The sequence below is a fragment of the Podarcis pityusensis genome (genome assembly GCF_964106645.2).
Source record: "Podarcis pityusensis genome assembly, chromosome: 12".
In the NCBI taxonomy this organism is placed as follows: Eukaryota; Metazoa; Chordata; class Lepidosauria; order Squamata; family Lacertidae; genus Podarcis; species Podarcis pityusensis.
The window spans coordinates 34,605,795-34,619,097 of record NC_138037.1 but is presented as its reverse complement, the minus strand read 5'-3'; the positions used below and the strand labels follow the sequence as shown (position 1 = coordinate 34,619,097).

The following is a 13,303-nucleotide window of genomic DNA, read 5'->3' as shown; positions in this document are numbered from 1 at the left end:
AGAACGCTGTAGTTTCTGCTGTTGGTCAGGGCCAAGGGCAATTTGGAGGCTTCTCCCCACTGCCTCCCAGGAAGGACATACAGTAATGGCAAGTGGGAGATTGGCCTGGCCCCATCCATCGGCCAGAGAAAGTGCAGCTCCAATCCTCAGCATCTCCAGATGTTGCTGTGAAAGACTCTTGCCTAAAGCCCTTAACAACTTCTCTACATATCTACAGTATATCTCAAGAACCCTTACCTCCCTGCCTAGTCACTGAGATCTTCAGCAGAGTCACTATTGATAGTTGCCCATGACTCAGATGCACAGCCCATAGCCACTGGGGGCTGTTGGCCCAATTTTATTGAACTCCCATCTAGCTGAGGCCAGACAGGCCCCAGTTTGTTGAACTTCCAGCATCTACTGAAGGTTTTATTTTTCCTGCCTTTGAATTTTTTGCCCATTTTTATTTTAATTGTGCTATATCACATTCCTTGTACACTGCTTAGAGACGATTGTAAGCAAGCAGTTGATAGATGATAGATTAGATAGATAGATAGATAGATAGATGATAGATAGCAAGCTCTGGAGAGCTACTGACAGTTGATGTAGACATTATTGAACTAGGTAGTTCAGTTGATCTATTCATGTCTTTCAGTGTTGCTTCTCCCTTCCTGCTAGAAAGAACATTCAGCTCCAGGTGCCAGTTGCCTGTAGAAATAAGGGGAAAGGATGTTCTCCCCCCGCCTCCCCACATCCATCTGCCACAGGAGCAGGTGCCACCAGCCCGTATTCAAGTTAGAACACCAGCCGCCTCTGAACAAGATGTAAATGCCCACATATACTTGCCAATTAGCCTTGGCCTGTGAGACCTCCCCTCCCTTTCTCTTCTGTTCTCCTTCCCACATGTGTCTAGTCTTTTAAAGTTCACAAGCCCAATGGTGGGGCTTGTCTGTCATTAAAAAAAAAAGGAGAGACTTCTGTGAGCCACTTTGGGAGGCAATTGTCTGAAAAATTGGATTGAAATATAATAAACAAGTCTCTGTATTTCATATCATAACAGTTCTTTGTGTTGGGTTTTAAAGTGGCTTGAGTCATCTTAAGACATAAGAAAACAAATTAAACCAAAACTCAAAATAGGCACAAATCACACAACTCAAGAATGCTGCGGAATGTAAAATTGTTATACATTTTGTTCAGGAATAAGACATCCATCCCTTGTATGCGACCCTTTTAAAAGCAGGAATGTTGTGAGCAATGTGCTTAAGTAGAGCTTACATTGTATCGACCAACTCTCACACTAATGGCGTCTTTGATCCTCTACATAAGAGAATGTGTGGCTGCAGGCCAGCAATAATAGCTAAAGAGAAACCTTTAAAGAGTCAGAAGCTTTTCTTCTTTCTGTTTGTTTGGGGGTTTTTGGTCATGAAAATCAAACACGTAGCCAAAGGGCATCATAAATATATTTGATCACACTTCTGGGGGTTTCCAAATAGGGCGACTGGAAAGCCTTCCTTTGCGACAGTGCTAGTCCAGAATCGGATCAAATTGTTATAAAACAGCCAATTCAACAGGAGGAAGGAATCCCTGCAAGAATTCCTGTGGATGATCCTTACCTAAGTGTACTCATTCACAGAAGCTGGGGAAAAAGGCTTCTACTTCTCTTTTGTGGCAGTGAAGCAGTTGGAAAAGGAATCTTTGCAAACTATGCATATGACTTGACCTTAACTTTCCCAAGAGATGGGTTCTAGATACATTTCTGCTTCAAATGGGTGAGTATTTTCCAGCAAAATAAGGAACCCAGTAAAGAAGCTTTCCCCAACCTGGTGTCCTGCAGGTGTTTTAAACTACAATTCCCATCAGCCCCAGCCTAGAAGGCATTAGGCTGGCAGCGGCTGCAGTGGAATAAAAAGTATGTCATGCCTCCTTATCTGTGGCCTGTAAATTTCAGCCTTTAATTGGGAGAACTCCTTGGCAATTCACAGATAATTTTGGGGGGAGAAATTCAGTGTTCTGCTGTTACAAACCTTCTGTCAGCACAAATATAATTGACAGAACCATTTCCTGTCGCCCTCCCACTGCACACTGTTCTGGGGTTCTCCTGCCCCCACAGAGGTTATTTTGGGGTTTAGGGGGCAGGCAAGGAGAGGTGAGGGAGGAATCCCCACTGCGCTAATGGAATTCCTTGTGCTGGCTTCTAATAATAATAATAATAATAATAATAATAATAATTTATACCCCACCCTCCCCAGCCAAGACTGGACTCAGGGCGGTTAACACCAGGTATAAAAAAAATTGATTAAAATACAACTTAAAAACAAGATTAAAATACAACATTAAAATGCAGCCTCATTTCATTTAGTTGAATCCAGCCCACTGTCTTAACTCTCAAAATAGAAAAGAGCACACCCTAGACATGTTTTTCATATCCCCCACAATGGCACTGGATTATGTTGGCATTAGTTTGATTCCTGCATTGTTGCATAATAATACTGTATGTAGACAGAATGTGGCCTGGGATAGCTCAGATGGTAGAGCATGAGACTCTTAATCTCAGGTTGTGGGTTTGAGCCACAAGTTGGTCAAAAGATTCCTGCTTTGCAGGGGATTGGACTCAATGATCTTCACAGTCTCTTCCAACTCTACAATTCTATGATTCTATGCCACTGACTAAAATAAAATATCTGGACCTGCTTGACAAAGATGCCGAGACCCTATGTTCTGAAGAAAGCAATCGAAGTAAGGCATATCACATATTTATTTGTTTTGGGCAGAACAAGTTCTGCTGATGCAAGAATTATTCAGGAAGCACAGGAATGATATCGTAAATAGAGGATGAAATTAACAGTTTGTGGATTGCGGCTCTTCTGTTTCAAGTAATGAGATCATTTGGTCAATTCATGAGTTTTAAAAATGCCGCCACTGTACACATAGGACGTTATTCAGAGAAAGTTACAGTTAAGTCCTTTGGGAACCAGTGGAACTTGATGGATTAAGTGGACACCTTGATGATAAGAGGAAAACATGAGAGACCTAGAGTGGCTTCTAACTATATTTATGCTAACAAAATACTAAGAAGTGACAAAGCATGCTCTAATGACTGAGACAGCATAAAACTGCTCATACTAAGTTTGTAACACGCTCCATCCTTGCTTCAAATCCTGGTTAGGGGAAACCCTTGTTGGCATTAACCATGGCTAATGTAGTGCACTGTAGACATATCAAGCAGCAATGGATAAGGCAGTCGGAAAAGAGGATAATTTGTACTTGAAAGGTCAGTGACTGGGAGAAAGATGCATACAGTCCCATGACCCAATCCTAATACTTTAACCCTGGTGCAGAAGCATTGCCTCAACCTTCTATATCTACTAGTGCATGGCAAATAGAAGTGAAGAAATGGAGGCAGTGGGAGATTTTACTTTCTTAGTCTCCATGATCACTGCAGATGGTGACAGCAGTCACAAAATTAAAAGACGCCTGCTTCTTGGGAGAAAAGTGATGACAAACCTAGACAGCATCTTAAAAAGCACCTTGCTGACAAAGGTCTGTATAGTTAAAGCTATGGTTTTCCCAGTAGTGATGTATGGAAGTGAGAGCTGGACCATAAAGAAGGTTGATCGCAGAAGAATTGATGCTTTTGAATTATGGTGCTGGAGGAGACTCTTGAGAGTCCCATGGACTGCAAGAAGATCAAACGCATCCATTCTTAAGGAAATTAGCCCTGAGTGCTAACTGGAAGGATAGATCGTGAAGCTGAGGCTCCAATACTTTGGCCACCTCACGAGAAGAGAAGACTCCCTGGAAAAGACCCTGATGTTGGGAAAGATTGAGGGCACAAGGAGAAGGGACAACAGAGGACGAGATGGTTGGACAGTGTTCTGGAAGCTACCAGCATGAGTTTGACCAAACTGCGGGAGGCAGTGGAAGACAGGAGTGCCTGGCGTGCTCTGGTCCATGGGGTCACGAAGATTCAGACATGACTAAATGACTAAACAACAACAACAGAACACACAAACACAAAGACAAGTGAGAATCACCAGTTCAGTGCCAAACAAAGAAGATAATCCAGTTATGCTATAGAAATCATATTTATTCTGAAATGCCAATGCACCTTGAGCTCTTGTCCCCACCCCCACTTTTTTGTCAATCAGGGAATGAAAAACTCATACTAAGGCAGGAAAGTGTGTAAGATTAGTGTCGAATGTTAGCTGGGTGTTTTATATTATTAAAGGTTAACCTAATCACAGACATTATGAGGTGTGGAATAAAATACCAACATAAATGTTCTGGAACTCCTGTTTTCGATGGTGTTATTAGATTCAATATTGTTGGAGGATTCCCCACCCCTGGCAGGTTTTGACTTCGCATAATAACTCTTTAGACATATGACCTACTGAATGCTGTGGCCTGGTGTTACTCTAATCAAAACATGTTAGTCACATGAATATTTGTGAAACATACAGATGACAGCTTCAGTGTATGCATTCAGGATGAACTATCTCTTCAAATGAATGACATCAATGTAATCTCTCCGGATTCAGCAAACTATAAGTCATGTCAGCTGGGTTCCACCAACTTTACAGGACTGTAAGACCTTAATCAATCTCACAGTCATGTTTTTAATCCAAAATGTTTAACCTTGCCCATTTACAATGTCATGCCTTGAAACTCGCATAGCAATACAGACTCATTTCCTTTCTTGGAAATTGACCTTAATAATTTTTGTACTTGCTGACTCATAAAGAATGTTATAGTCCAGATACAGCACATACTAACAGCTTTCTAACTATTTAAATTGACCAAAATAGAACCACAAGTTGTTGTTGTTGTTTTAAAAAAATCTGTTTGTACTGAAAACACTATCTGTAACTCAGAATTTAATCTCTCTAGATCTGATCATTACAGAGGCTGTGGCAATATTCTTTCAAGCATATACTAAACAGATATAAGTCCTGGTGACCTCAAAGGGATTTTTCTGAAGAAGAGTATGGAGGATTGCAGGCTGAGTGTTTGATCCACAGAAACATAAGACTATAAATATAAAGTAATGGCAAACAGAAAAAAGAGGCAGAAGAAAATGCTGGGACTTGATGTGGGAGCTTCTGGGCTTGTGTGCATTTGCCTCGTATGGTGAGTTGCTGAATTTCATGTTCTGGCTTTTGCCTGGGCACAGTTTAGTATCCTTAGTCCCTGGACTAACCTCACCCATCCAGCTTGGCCAGTAGATCCTCCTGGACATAGACTGAGAGAGCTTCTGTATGAGGTGCAAAGCTTCAGTTTGTTGGAACCACACATTTAACCTAACAATATTTTGTCCAACAGCAATATGCTGAATGCTGCTGGTTTAATAGAAGCTCATTATTAAAAAATAATAGTGATCAGAAAACAACCCCCATCCTATGCAAAAGTAGAATATTTTATTAAATCCATGAAATCCAGCACATTCATTCATTTGACGGCAGCCTGTAGCTTGCTTCTCGGTGCTAAAGAATGTTTCCGTGCTTGTTGGTGCTGACGGGAAGAAGGCTAACGAGAAAAAGAGTGATTGTGACAAGCAATTATGTCACCTATGTGAATGGCTTAATTTTCTAAATTAGCCACTTTGATAATTATGACATCTCATTTGTCTTTTAATTCCATGAGCTCTGAAGTTTACCTTTGAATCCCCCCCCCCCCCCCAAATCAGATAAGAGCCTTTGATAAGCCAAGGGTCTATTATGTGACTGGAGGGTGGGGGGAGAGAAACCCCTCACATTTCAGTCTGATTGGATCTGCTCATCTGCTCCAGCCAGAGCAAATAACACCCTTGACAAGAGCTCTCACTCCTTGTGTATGCACTAACTAGCCAGAATGAAAGCGGAGAAGTTTGCTAAGCAAATTAATAACATAAACAGGACTGGGGGGTGCTGTCTAGCCTGCTTAAGAGTGAAGGCAAACAAACTGTTCTCAAGGACTTTTATAGCCACTTTCAGCAGCCTTTAGTGTGCTGGCAATTAGCATGTTAATTACATTTTCCTCTCACTCAATTAAAGCATTTCTAAGATTCACTAGCAAATGGAAATCTGCCTTGTTTTAATTATTTTTATTAGGTGTTGCCAGTTTGTATTTATTAAATTACATCTGGAAGTTAATATTTAAAAGATTCCACCAGTGATGAAGTATATACTACAGTTCTTGCTCTGTTTTCTCCTGGCACCAGAGATACTAGGCTTGTTCATGCATTATACTGAATACAGGTACAATATGAGCTGTCTCTACAAATTTATTGTGTGCATTTATTGTGTACACAGACTGTTGATTCGTTGAGCATCGCATGTGAATAACTGAACAAGTGTACAGCTCCACTGTTGTGTAAAGATGTTGACACTCCTATTGTTAACTATAATTAGAACACTGAGGTGCATTTTTTGATAATTGCAACAGTCTGTAAGTACCTGCCACCCATTGTCTAGTGTTACATCGGTCTGAAATGCTATACTGTTAGGATTAGGACAAAATTTACTTACAGTGACAAAAATACCAGCCATCCATCTTCAAGAATAGTTCTGAGTAACTTGAATGACTGACTGCTTCTAGGGCTGCTGGAGCCGATAAAAAAAAAAGATGCTATCGTAACATGACTCATCTATCATATTATTGTTGTTGTTGTTGTTGTTAGTAATAATAATACAGTGGTACCTCGGTTTTCAAATGTAATAAGTTCTGGAAGACCATTGAACTTCCAAAACATTCAAAAACTGAAAATTCAATATGGAAGCCTCAAAACATATGGAAAACTCAAACAGGAAGCTGCCTCGGAAGTTAAAAAATGGAAGCATTTACTTACTTCCAGGTTTTCGGCTTTCAAAAACTGAAATGTTTGGCTTCTGAGACGCTAAAAAACTGTAATAAGTTATTAAATTTCTATATTGCTCTTCACCCGAGGATCACAGAGTGGTAAACAATATGAAAACAGAAAAATACATAACATCTGTTGGCCTTAGTCTGTCTCGGGAGACAATGGAGGGCTGTTCCTTTGGGGGTCAAACCATTGGAACGTTGCTGGTGGTGTTGCCTGCATAGCTTCCACTGTTCCAGCAGTTCCAACAGGTGTAACTTGTGATCAGTTCCACTTGATCACAAGTTACGCCTGTTGAAACTCCCTCTACTACACAGCTATTAAAGTTTCAGAAACTTTGCCCTGTTTATCATTTGAACATCCTCATTTATGCCCCAGAACCATAAATGCCAGTAAGTCTTCTGAAAAATTCATCCTAAATTTGATGAGGCTACATAACCCCCAGATCAACACAGAATTCCACCTCAGTCAAATTCTACATCAGTTCCAATGGATTCATCTCCCAGTACCTAAAAATCATCTCAAAGTCACAGCAATCTAATTGAATGTCAGAAGTGATGTTCTAGTTTCTCCCCATGTTTCAGTGTGTGTGTGTGTTTTTCTATCTCTTTTCTCTTTCCCCTTCATGAAGGGATGGAGTAAACAGCTGGAGTCTCATAAGAGGGCTGATTGATTGTTGAAGTACCCAGATGGCAAACTCCACAAAACACTGCTGTGGCAATGTTTGTTGTTCATTTATTTATTTATTTATTTTATTGCTGCTCCCTCGGCTGATGCCTTTGCAAGAGCTGAGCAATAACTTCCTGGCTATGCTCCATTTGAATAACCTTGTCACATAACAGGGTCGCTTGGGTCTCAAAGTATATCACATTGTCGTCATTATAATAAAGAAATTGCTACTTGAAATTTAGTTGTGATCATGTGAAAAATTCAGACTCTATAATATTCATTGGATGTTTTGATGGAGGTGCTACAGCAAAGAATAGTTTTTCCTTTTAAGATATTGAGCCGTTTTATGTATTTATTCAGATCTGGAAAGAAAAGACAGCATCAGACAAACAAAGGGAGACAACTTTTGATATATGCAAACTTTCAAGGGCAACTTGACACTGATTTTCTAATTTACAAAATTCACAACATCTCTGAAGCAGGGTGAGGGTACAAATACTTGAGGTTTTCGTTGCACAGAATAACTGAGAAACAGTTAACAATGAGAGTGTACAAGGAACCTGGAAGTGTTGAATTGGCCTGATAATTCTCTATGGAAATCTATTGCTTGGAGCTGGGAAATGGTGGTTATGTTCGTTTCTGATGTTCAATAAGCACCAAACTTAAAATTTATGATATTAATGGAAGCAATCCAGCACAGAGCTCAATGGTTCTTGGATGTGCTATTGAAGCCCTCATCTCTAATGCTGTGCTCCTGTCCTACAATTTCTTGAAAGTTTTTTTCCCCCACTGTGAAAAATGCTGGTGTTTTTCTGCCTCATTCGCAGGGTGCTTTAGACTTTCTTTAGAATTTTGGTGGGTGCAGAAATGAACTTACTTATCATTGGAAGGTGGCTGAGGATGGCATGCGTGGTTTTCGTTCCATTAAACCTATCTCTGGTGCTCTGAGGTGCTCTGCCTGGCTGTCCAGGATTGTTGTTGTTGTTGTTTAGTCATTTAGTTGTGTCCGACTCTTCATGACCCCATGGACCAGAGCATGCCAGGCACTCCTGTCTTCCACTGCCTCCCACAGTTTGGACAAACTCATGCTGGTAGCTTCGAGAACACTATCCAACCATCTCATCCTCATCTGAAAAAGTCCCATGGGAGACTTCCGGGGTGGCGCCATCGATAATGGCGGACTCCCTCTGAACTGGAGGGAGCTCCTCATGAAACGGGTCTTTTTCGCTACGGCGAAGCGGGGACCCTTCTGGAAATCACAGGCGGATGAAGCCTGTGACCGTGGGACTCGGCGGGCACCCTTAGCGCCCCCCCAACCCGCAAAGGAACCCACTAACGGGCTCCGAAGCGAAGAGGGGGAAGTGGCGCGGTGCTGTGAGTCAATTGCTTTTTCTGCGGAGCGAAGCAGCATAGCCGTTGCCGGAGAGCGCTGCCTTTTTCCTGGGACAATTTGGCATCTAAAATAACTACCCGTGAGTACTGGAACATTGAACATTTGGACTTTAAATAAGAACTGGCGAAATAGAAAGGAATTTGGACTTTAAAATTTACCTTAATTTGGTACTGAAACGGTAAGGTCTAAACAGGAAGTCAGCCTTCCATTTTCTTGTAGCCAGAATAAAGCAAAGACAACATAAACTAGAGCTTTAAAAATCACTTTCAAAGGATTGGTTTTCATCATTTAAAATCGCTGAACCCCCCTTTGGCAGCAGGAGAAGAAGGGGGATCTTTTTTGGGCTGTTTAAACCTGCAGAAGTGAGTTTAAAGCAAAGTAATTTTCCACCGTCCTGATCCTGGAGCGGGGTGTCAGAATTGATGTTTGAAGCTCATTGACCAGAAACAAATGTCTTTGACAGATAGTTAAAAGAAGAGAAACATAGTGATTCCATTGTTTCCTTTCGCATTTTAAAAAGAACAAATATGGACAAAATACCTTTAAAAAGAAACTTTGTTGCTATTGTTTTTAAAAGAAAGAACAATCAGAAGATTTCCCCCTAGAGGGGGACTGTGAAATTGTAACTAATTCCTGGGAGCTTTAGCTGCCACAGATTACAACCGTGGGAAAGGATTTGTGACCTTGCAGGACAATGTCTTCAGAAGCACTGTTGGGTGCTCTCTGCAAAATAAATGCCCTATTGGATCAGTTAAGCCAGAAGACGGATTTGATGACTAATGCGGCCAGAACCTTTGAACAGGTAGTGGGAAATTATATGGAGCCCACCCAGGAGCTAAAACAGGAGTGTGCCATGACAGAACAGCTGAGAGAAGAGGATGCTGCTGAATCTTGGGCGCCAGAGACGGAGGGAGCTGCGGCCCAGCAGGAACATAAATTTTTGGATTTGACAAATGAACTTGGAAAAAACCAGACTTGGAAAGATAAAGTTTGGTTTGGTTTGGAAATGGGGGGTTGGACAGACCCCCCTATACAGGGAGATTTGGACTTTTCCAGTCTGGCAATGGGCCGTCAGATGTTTGGAGCTGTGGGGGCTCTCAATTTTGGAGGGAATCTGAAACATGTTTTAAAATACCACATGGAGTCTAGTCTGGACTATGGAAAAGGGGCTGATTTGTTGAAAAGGGTCAAAAATATTACCAAGCTGGAGTTCCCACGAATGAAAGGAAAATATGAAGAAGAGCTGCGGAAGGGACATGGAAGAGACTTGAGGGCCTCGGATATAAGATTACCAGGTTAATGTGCTAGATTAATAGGATAAAAAGGACTGACAAAACCCGGGACCAGGAGGAAGGGACGCTGGATGAAGATTGGATTGTTTATTTCTTTTTTTTTATTATCATTAGGATTGTTCTATAAAATTGATGAATGCTAGAAAAATGTTGAAATGAAATTACTTGGCTCTTGTAAAAATGTCTAAAGAATTTGGTAAGAATGTTATGGTTAGGAGAAGTTGGTAAAAATAAGATTTAAGTTTTAAACTTTAAGGTTTTCTATAAGATAAGATGAAAATAGATTAAGGTAATGTAATGACAGAATACTATGAATTATGGAAAGGATTTGCTGCGATTATTATTAATCAGGATACAAGAAAAGGGAGGAGGAGGAGGTCAAAGAAAGAAGGTATTGAAAGGGGAGAATTTGAGAATGATGGTTTTATTTTTTATTTTTATTTTTCTGTCTTGTCTTTTTTTGTGTAATTTAAAAATTTTTTTCCCCAATAAATATCATTTAAAAAAAAAAAAAAAAAGTCCCATGGGAGGAATTACCCATGTATTCCCCCAGGCTTATTACTTAAGCATGGAAAACTGGCTACCAAATGTGTGAGATCCCATAGCTGTCAACTTTTCCCTTTTCTTGCGAGGAATCCTATTTGGAATAAGGGAATTTCCCTTTAAAAAAGGGAAACGTTGACAGCTATGGTGAGATCATCAGTACACTTGCTGGTTTTGTTTCAAATAGGTTCTTCTACATTTTTTTTTATTTAAAAAATATTCAACTGATTATTTTAAAATTAAAAATATTGCGCTTTGTAAAATAAAAGTGAACGCCTGTGAGGGCCACAGTAGACAGTGTCCTTGGGTTTTCAGGAAGCACAGGTGCCTGGGAAACCTGCAGAGTACTGACCAAAGCAGAGATTCTTGATAGAACGCAAAAAGGACAAACAAACACCCTAAGTAAAAACACATCAAAAGCAAAACCACCCACATCTCACCCATGAGAATTTCTCCATAATTTTACTTGTACTTTGAGCATTTTCAAATGCAATTTATTTTCTTGGCAGAGGATGGCCAAGGAGATAAATGACAAAGAATATTTCAGCACATCACCAGAAGAGACATTTCCTTCTGTGAGAAAGAATAGGGTGAATTCCATTTGGTGCTTCTCATCTGCAATGTTTATAAGTGCTTGTGTTGAAAATAATAGTTAAAAGAAAGAAAGAAAAGTAAGCCCGTTGCCTTATTAATCACCTTTTTTTGGTCAAACAACAGTTAAAAAGAAATCAAGTAATCTAACCAATGAATCAGTTAAAGGGTTCAGTCCTGATGAAAAGCCACCTGGTTATTTGTTATTGCTGAATTTTCCATTTTAAATTACAGATTATCACCCTTAGCATATTCATCATCATTTTAAAAGAGGTTATTAGTATTCTCATTTCACAGCTGTGGAACTGAGGCTGGGAGAGAGAGTACTCTGCCATGGCGGAATTAAGATTTGAATGCCATTCTCTCAGATTCAAAGAGAATCTTGAATTCAGGCAGCATTTCACAGACCATCCTGCAGTCGTGAGATCCTATGCTAGAGCCCCCACCACATCCTAGACCCTGCAGCTGGTTTGCTCAGGCCAGGATTGGAAGTGGCAGGGATGGGTTTCTACTACTATTATTATTATTATTATTATTATTATTATTAGGCATCTTTTCACAGCACAAAGTCCAGGGCTTACATAGCTGAGGGTTGGGGACTTGTCAGGGGCTGGAGTGGACTTTAGACTGCAGCCTAATAGGTTTTGTGCTGTCATAGAATCGTAGAGTTGGAAGGGAATCATAGAATAGAATCATAGAATCATAGAGTTGGAAGAGACCACAAGGGCCATCGAGTCCAACCCCCTGCCAAGCAGGAAACACCATCAGAGCACTCCTGACATATGGTTGTCAAGCCTCTGCTTAAAGACCTCCAAAGAAGGAGACTCCACCTGAGGGAGCCTGAGGGAATCATCTAGTCCAGGCCAAACTTGGCCCTCCAGCTGTTTGGGGACTACAATTCCCATCATCCCTGACCACTGGTTCTGTTAGCTAGGGAAGATGGGAGTTGTAGTCCCAAAACAGCTGGAGGGCCAAATTTGGCCATGCCTGATTATTTTAGTCCAACCCCCTACAATGCAGGAATATGCAGCTGTCAAATTCAGGAACTGAACCTGCAACCTTGGCATTATCAGCGCCATGCTCTAGCCAGCTGAGCTATCCAGGCTCAATCATATTTGATCATCATGATAAGCAAGTCTTTTCAGATTTCAGGAAAATGTAAAACCACACCTTTACGCCTCTTCCCCTGCAGAGGAAATAAATAATAAACTTTCCATGGGTTTTTTTGCGGGGGGGGGGAGGGGGCAAGGAAATAAAAATGGCTTTCCTCCCATGGTGTTCCAGTCACCTTTATAAATTGTGACTCTGATACTGTCAAGGTGAAATATCTGTAAACATGCGCAAGTCTCTTCCCCATTCACTGCTGCACTTTGTCAGATCCCTTGAAAGCATATGTAAGAAAGAACTGAGGAATATCTCTGCTGCTGAATAGGTTTCTGCAGAGATAACTGTTGATCTTTATGGACTATTGGCTTATAAAAGCGTTTCACCACAACTGCAAATGTCTTGTTAAACAGATCAGATTAGGCCTCTAATATCTGTTTTTGCGTTTACATAATAATAAAACTTCATTCCTCCCTCTTTTAGGGCATCTTAGACACGAGGAAGATTCTGGCATGTCATTTTTTCTTTCTTTCGGAAACTCACTTGAGTGACTGATGCAGAGATGAATAATCTGCCAGGTAATGCCAATGTATTAACAATGCTGATGAGGCTGTCATGTCCATTCTGCAAAGCAGGAACAAAAGAAAAATGCTGGCATCCTTGCTGCTGAAATATCAGCTTAGTTAAAGGTTTCATGACAAACCATTTGTCTTTTACCCTTACTCCATGGCCTTGCCAGCAATTTTCAGACGTCTGCCAAAATGAAAATGTGGCAGCTGCCAACGACAGGGACTTTTATACATGACATTTTTGCGGGGTGGGCTGGGGGTATATGTGTGTTAGACAGGGGTGCTTTCCCCCTTGTTTTTCTTTCCTTTTAAAAAATATATATCTTGC

General features: G+C 40.7%; 1 long non-coding RNA gene across 1 annotated transcript; it reads left to right on the top strand.

Moving 5' to 3' along the window:
• Window positions 1-7,849: 7,849 nt before the first annotated feature.
• Window positions 7,850-12,984, top strand: LOC308459627. Its single transcript, XR_013978239.1, has 3 exons — window positions 7,850-7,966; window positions 11,221-11,382; window positions 12,890-12,984. It is a non-coding gene; the product is annotated as an uncharacterized lncRNA (long non-coding RNA).
• Window positions 12,985-13,303: the final 319 nt, after the last annotated feature.